At 45.3% G+C, this 6,000-nt stretch overlaps 1 protein-coding gene across 4 annotated transcripts in view; it reads right to left on the bottom strand.

Annotated features, from left to right (window-relative positions):
- Positions 1-2,151, bottom strand: part of Pdzd2 (PDZ domain containing 2) — a 181,648-nt gene extending 179,497 nt beyond the window's left edge. For 3 of the 4 annotated variants that reach the window (XM_035440616.1, XM_035440615.1, XM_035440614.1), the window contains exon 1: positions 647-2,151. The gene's annotated coding sequence lies outside the window, so the exon portion shown is untranslated. The remainder of the gene's footprint in view (positions 1-646) is intronic. The other variant, XM_027401250.2, reaches the window with a different exon arrangement.
- Between the last annotated feature and the right edge of the window lie 3,849 nt (positions 2,152-6,000).

Genomic DNA, 6,000 nt, shown 5'->3' on the forward strand with positions numbered 1-6,000 from the left:
TCTACTAGTCTGAAGCCAGCCTGGGCTATATACAGAGGGAGGCACTGTCTCAATAAAGGCAGACAAATACCCAAAACAACAGCAATAAAGTGCTATCCTCTTTCCAAGGATCCCCCCCCCAAAAAAAAAATCTTTTAACTTCTGGGTAGTCCAATCACAACAGTCTGCACATCATTGAACAGGGCTATTGTCCAAGCACACTGCTTAGTAATTTGGGGCAAAGATCTGTCCCCCAGAGAAGATGACAGCCTTGTGTGTGGAAACATCCACACAGTTCCCTCTGGGAGAGGGAACAGCTTTGCTCTACCAAAGGTAATTAGAAGCTAACCAAAAGCCAGGAGAAAGGTCCAAGGACAGTAGGACTGACCCCTAGACTGTTTCAACTGCAACACACACACCACACTGACCACACACACACACCCTCCTTACATCGTCGTTATTGACAAACCAGTTCCAAATCGCTCCTCCCAATGAACACAAACCATCCAGGCAAGCAAACCCCCAATACAAAGTCACAATCCAGACAGGTGGCCACTCATTCTGGGAGGCTGTGGATAAATTCCCACATTGACGAATCCAGCCTCACTGTGCACCTCAATCTGGATCAGATCGCAAGGCCTGGGCTTTCTCCCCGTTAGATTCTTACCTCCAGTTTCCAAGTCACTTCTGGAAGTTTTCTCTCAGACCTCTTTCCTCAGCAGATCCAGGAACCTTGGGGGCAGCCAGCTGGCCTCCGTGTAATCCGATGGGGCTCAGCTGAGCAAGCTCCAGAGACCCGTCATTAGCCCCAGCACCTGCTGGCAGCCCCGGGCACCGGGCAGGGAGGGGCGAGGCAGGCTTCGCGGGGACGCTACCTTCCCCAGGTCCCCCGGGCTGTCCCCGTGGTCTCGAGGCTTTGCTCCTGCAGGATGTCGCCAACGCTCCTCCCGGCGGGCTACGAATGTGTGGGGAGGACCTCTCCCTGGCTCGGCGGGCGGAGGGGGTTATAAAAAGGCTGTAACGCAATCCTAGTCTGACTCCTCACTTGTCAAAACTCCATGGCATTTCAGAGTCCTTTCCCCTTCACCCTCCTCTCTGCAGGGAAAAGGAAACTGCCCCGAGGGTTGCGTGGAGTTTGGGGTTTCTCTTTCAGACACTTTTGTTTACATCTAGTGCACGGGAGCTTCCTGCGGTGAACTGGGAAAAAAACACTCCCCTACTCCCCCGGCACCCAGATACCCCTAACCTGGCCGCAGCGCTCCTATACTCTAAAGAAGCTACACACCTCCAAACATCATTTCATGACCACTATGCTTCACCATCAGCAGAAGCCTGGCTTCTTGTTGGGGCGGGGGAGCCCCCAACTAAAATCACAACTATCCTACCAGGCGGGATGTCAGGGAACTTTCCAGAAACTCCAAGTCAGATTCCTTCTGCTGGAATAACCAAACTCACCACCCCTGAATTACAATCGCCAGTGACTGCACAGCTAAAGCATTTCCTTTATACCTTCTCCGCTCGCCTGCCCCTCCCACCTTCTCCGGGCTCAGTCAACAAGTCATCCCCGAGAGAGGCCCGTATGGGCTTGGGCGGCGCAGCCATCTCTCCAGCTGCAAACTGATGAGGAAGCCCGACCCAGGAGCCCAACTTGTTTATGTCACACCCACCGAAGGCTTCCTGTGTTAAATTAATGAGAATGTAAGAACGGCTTCGGAAAACAATGTTTGCTTTTCTTTAAGTAGGAGAGAAGGCTGAGGGGAGCCTCCACCCCGTCATTCCATTGCTTTTCAAAACTCCAATTGTATTTTATTCTGAGTTTCCATTCCTAACACTTGTTGAAACGTAAAAGCACTGCTGTGCCAAACCTCAAACCATTAAGAACTTCTGCTGAAACAAAACACATTTCACCTGGCTCTAGAGGGCTCCAACTTGGTGCTCCCAGAGAGTTGAGGTAGGGATAGAGAGAGCTCCTGAGGTTAAATGAAGGAATGTCAGCACAAACAAGCTCACTTGCAGCCCTGTGCCTCCTCCTGGGACTTGCACAGACAGGCACACACCCTCCCAGCTCCTAGGTTTATATTGGAATCTTGCACGGTTCCACTTCATCCGCGTCTTCAAGCTATCAGTCTCTGCCGGGACATCCGGCAGCGCCTGAAAGTAAATGAGCTTTGCAACGGACAAATCTTTTGGAATTCGAAGCAATTAATTACAATGGAGGAAGTCAGAGAAGGCTGCAGTTCCCAGTACCATTACTGCCACTGGAATGGGTAATTAGAGCCTAGGAGAGGCCAGCCCATGTCAAGCCAGGGTTGGAAATCTGCCCACTCCCAGGAGCTGCCCTGGAGCACACGGTAAATAATCGCCACAATTACCAGCCCTCTGATTACCCCCAGTCGCCTCATTCAGACCAGCACAAGAGAAACCGGAAAGAGGCAGGAATGCCAGGCTGCGGCATTCCTTCTTTGACAGTTTATCTCAAAATGGAGTTCCTGTAGCCAACACCACCTGGTGGAGGTCCCAGGAACAGGGTGTGTGTCGGGGAGGCTAGCTTTGCTGGCCAGTTCCTCAAAAGTCATGATTTCAGAAAAGGCTGCTGCATCTCCCCTCTTTACAGAAAAGCATTTTGTTTCCAGTCAATAAAACTTTTTAAACGTTTTCCATTTGCAACTCCTTTTAGCCTGAGAAACTGTTACACAACCTTGGATATGTAAGTGTATAAGTTAGACAAACCAACTAAACATGTGCTGATAAGAACGCATAAAGAAATTGATTTAAAACACTTCTTCGGTATACATGTAATTTTATCATTTATTAAAGATGAGAGCAAATTGACATGATGAGATGCTGGTTTATTTTTTACTAAATTATTTTACCAAATTATTATTATTATTACTAAATTTTGGGTGAAAATCTGCTATTTCAGGACATGGGTGTCCTCAGAATTTTCCAAAGTTGACAGATATTTTATAATCATCAGCTGAGAATGCTGCTTCACACCAGGCAGGCAAGGTGATCCACACCTTTAATCCCAGCACTGGGGAAGCAGAGGCAGGTGGATTTCTGTGAGCTTGGGACCAGCTTAGTCTACATAGTGAGTTCTAAGCCAGTCAAAGCTATATAGTGGGACCCTGACTTTAAAAAACAAAACAAAAAATGTATAAGATGGCAGAAGTAAGTTTAGAACCATTTCAGAAGCTGTTAGAAATTCTGCCCTAATTCCAAGTCCCTATTCATTTAATGATTAGTATAAAACTCAATTTAGCAATGTAAACAGGTTTTAAGATCGAACATTCTAGTAGAATGCAATCCAAAGATAAATTAATTGGATGCCTATATTCTAAGAAATGATTGTAGGAAATTTTTGTCTGCTTTCTATAATTGAACCATTACATTTCTAGACAAGCAGGAAGCTTTGTGTATTCAAAACACCGCAGTTCATAACAAATAGTCTGAGGGGAGGTGCTTCAGCAGAGTCTGCACTGTGTGTGTCATCACGCCACACAGTGACAAGTGCCCATGTTGTCATGTATGATCTGAGCCAAGAATGAGGCCTGGGGAGATTGGTCAGTTTGTACTGTGCTTGTTGTCCCAGTAAGGGGCCTTTATGTAAAAAAGCAGACATGGTAGCATAAGTGGGGCTGGAGACTGACACAGGACGATCCCTGGGGTTTGCTGGCCAGTCTAGCCTGATAGGCAAACACAGGTCCCAGGAAAAGACCCTTAAAAAAAACCCAAGTTGGACAGCTCCAGAAGAACTCTCTCTCTCTCTCTCTCTCTCTCTCTCTCTCTCTCTCTCTGTGTGTCTGTCTCTCTGTCTGTCTCTCTCTCTCTGTCTGTCTGTCTCTCTCTCTCCCTCTCCCTCTGTGTGTATGTGTGTGTGTGTGTGTGAGTGTGTACTTGGCACACATGAGCTCATACACAGTGGGGGGTGGGACAGTGGTAGGGCTGAAGAGTACCAAAGATACACTGATTTTGCAAGATGCAACACAGTCAACCACCTCAGATTATTTACAGATTTGATATTGAATTTGGTTTTGGCCACTGGGCATTAGAAACCTTTTACTATTTCTAATTTTCCCACTACCCCCACATTCTGTTATGATTGGGTCATGACGTGCGGTTTAAGAAGATGGGGTATCATGGACATTAACACCCCCTCCCTTCCCTTTTCCAGCTCTTCTGCCATGGTCAGATATCCTAGTGGATACACTAACATCCTTTCATGTGACATTTCAGTAACTATGAAGCTTTATGGGAGCTAAGCTCAACTTGAACAATTGTCTAATAATAATTCCAATGGTGCCTTTTCCTTTTTGAGTGTCTTTCTGGTTGAGTTTCACACCTCAGCATCTAGCTTTCTCCATGGCTTCACTCCGGTACAGAATTTATGGTGGATAAATCAGTGCTGTTTAAAATAGTCTACAGTTTCTAGGATAATGCAAATAAATAGCCCTCTTCCCCACTAAGTATTGGTCCAGGGCATGTATGAGCTGATGTATTAGCAATTTGTCCACATGTGCATAATGTCTCAATTTCAGGAAAGTTTGAAAAACATATGACATTCTCATCAGCCCGTCAGAAAGATAGGAACCGGCCTGTCTTTCCCTCTCCAGGCTCCACTCCTGGCTGGAAAAGAGATCAAGGGCCCAGTAAACAAAGGCAGACTTCAAGTGTGTACCATGATTTTTATCTTGGGTCTGGATTCAATAATACTGGAAATCTTTTTGTGGACACCTAGTGACTATGAATAACTTGAATCCAAGAAGGAATCACTGATATGTTAAGAAACTCCAAAGTAGCTTCAACACATTAAGGAAATGGCTCATTAAAGACAGTTTGTGGGTTCAACATGATGGCTGATTACAAAATTGTATCCTTGGGGGCGATAATCAGTGGGGACAGACACAAGTGCATTTAGTGTCTCATTCAAGACTAACTGAAAGAGCAGCGATCAAAGCAGGTCATGAGCTGACTAAGAATCTGTCTGGTGGATTGACAGGAACCAGACAACACACTACTAGAATGTTCGCAATGGTGGAGAGCTGCCATAAATGCCCGTGCACATCGGTCCCCAGTTCTGTGATAACGAATTTGACAGCAGACACACTCTTACAAGGGATATGTTCCATCTGAGGTCCTTTATTTAAAAGAAGATGTAGAGACACTGGAAAAGTTCCAAAAGAGAACAGAAATGATTAAGGAGACAGAAAAATAGAACCTATGAGGCAAGGTTAAAGGACCTGGAGTTGTTTAGTCTGTGTGGAAAAAGTACCCCAGGCAAACGTAACAGTCTTTTCCTATAAAGAGGATGCAGGCCAGCTGTTCTTCATCTCTACAGAGGACAGGAGAGGTAAGAGACTAAATACACCACTAAAATTTGGGTTAGCTATAAAGAAGGCTTGCTTATCCTAATACATACCAGCTTAATGTAAGAACTGCCTCACATTACATCACTGATAATCTTCACTTATCAGCCTCCATCCTGAGTCTTGCATGGTTAGGCAGAAGCTACCATGAAACACTGCAGTGTTTCTCAGTTATCCCATCAAATGTGAGAGCAAAGGTCCTGGGCTTCTATGGTCAATATTATTAACTCATGAGAAAAATGCCATGATCTACTCAGCCTGGACCTTTGCATTCTGTATGAATACACCCATCCTTGGTTACTGAGTGTAAGTATATTGAATGCAAGTATGTTGAACATAAATATATTTCATGGATTCACTCATATGTAAACTGTTCAAGTGTGCAGAAAGCATTGCTTCATCAACTTAGTAGTTGATAATTGTGAATTATTAAGCGCTTACTATTATTATGTGGGCACTGTGCCTATTCTACTTTATGCATACTGTATCTCATTTAGGTTGCAGTATCTCTGTGAAGTAGGGGTAATTACTGGTTTTACGGAACACACAGCAACTGAGTCACAGAGAGGTTAAGTAACATAGCTAGTAAATGCTGGAGTCCGGTTCAAACCCATTTAGTCTGACTCAAAGGGATGTGCTCAGTTACCACACTGCT

This window comes from Cricetulus griseus, chromosome 2 (genome assembly GCF_003668045.3).
Source record: "Cricetulus griseus strain 17A/GY chromosome 2, alternate assembly CriGri-PICRH-1.0, whole genome shotgun sequence".
In the NCBI taxonomy this organism is placed as follows: Eukaryota; Metazoa; Chordata; class Mammalia; order Rodentia; family Cricetidae; genus Cricetulus; species Cricetulus griseus.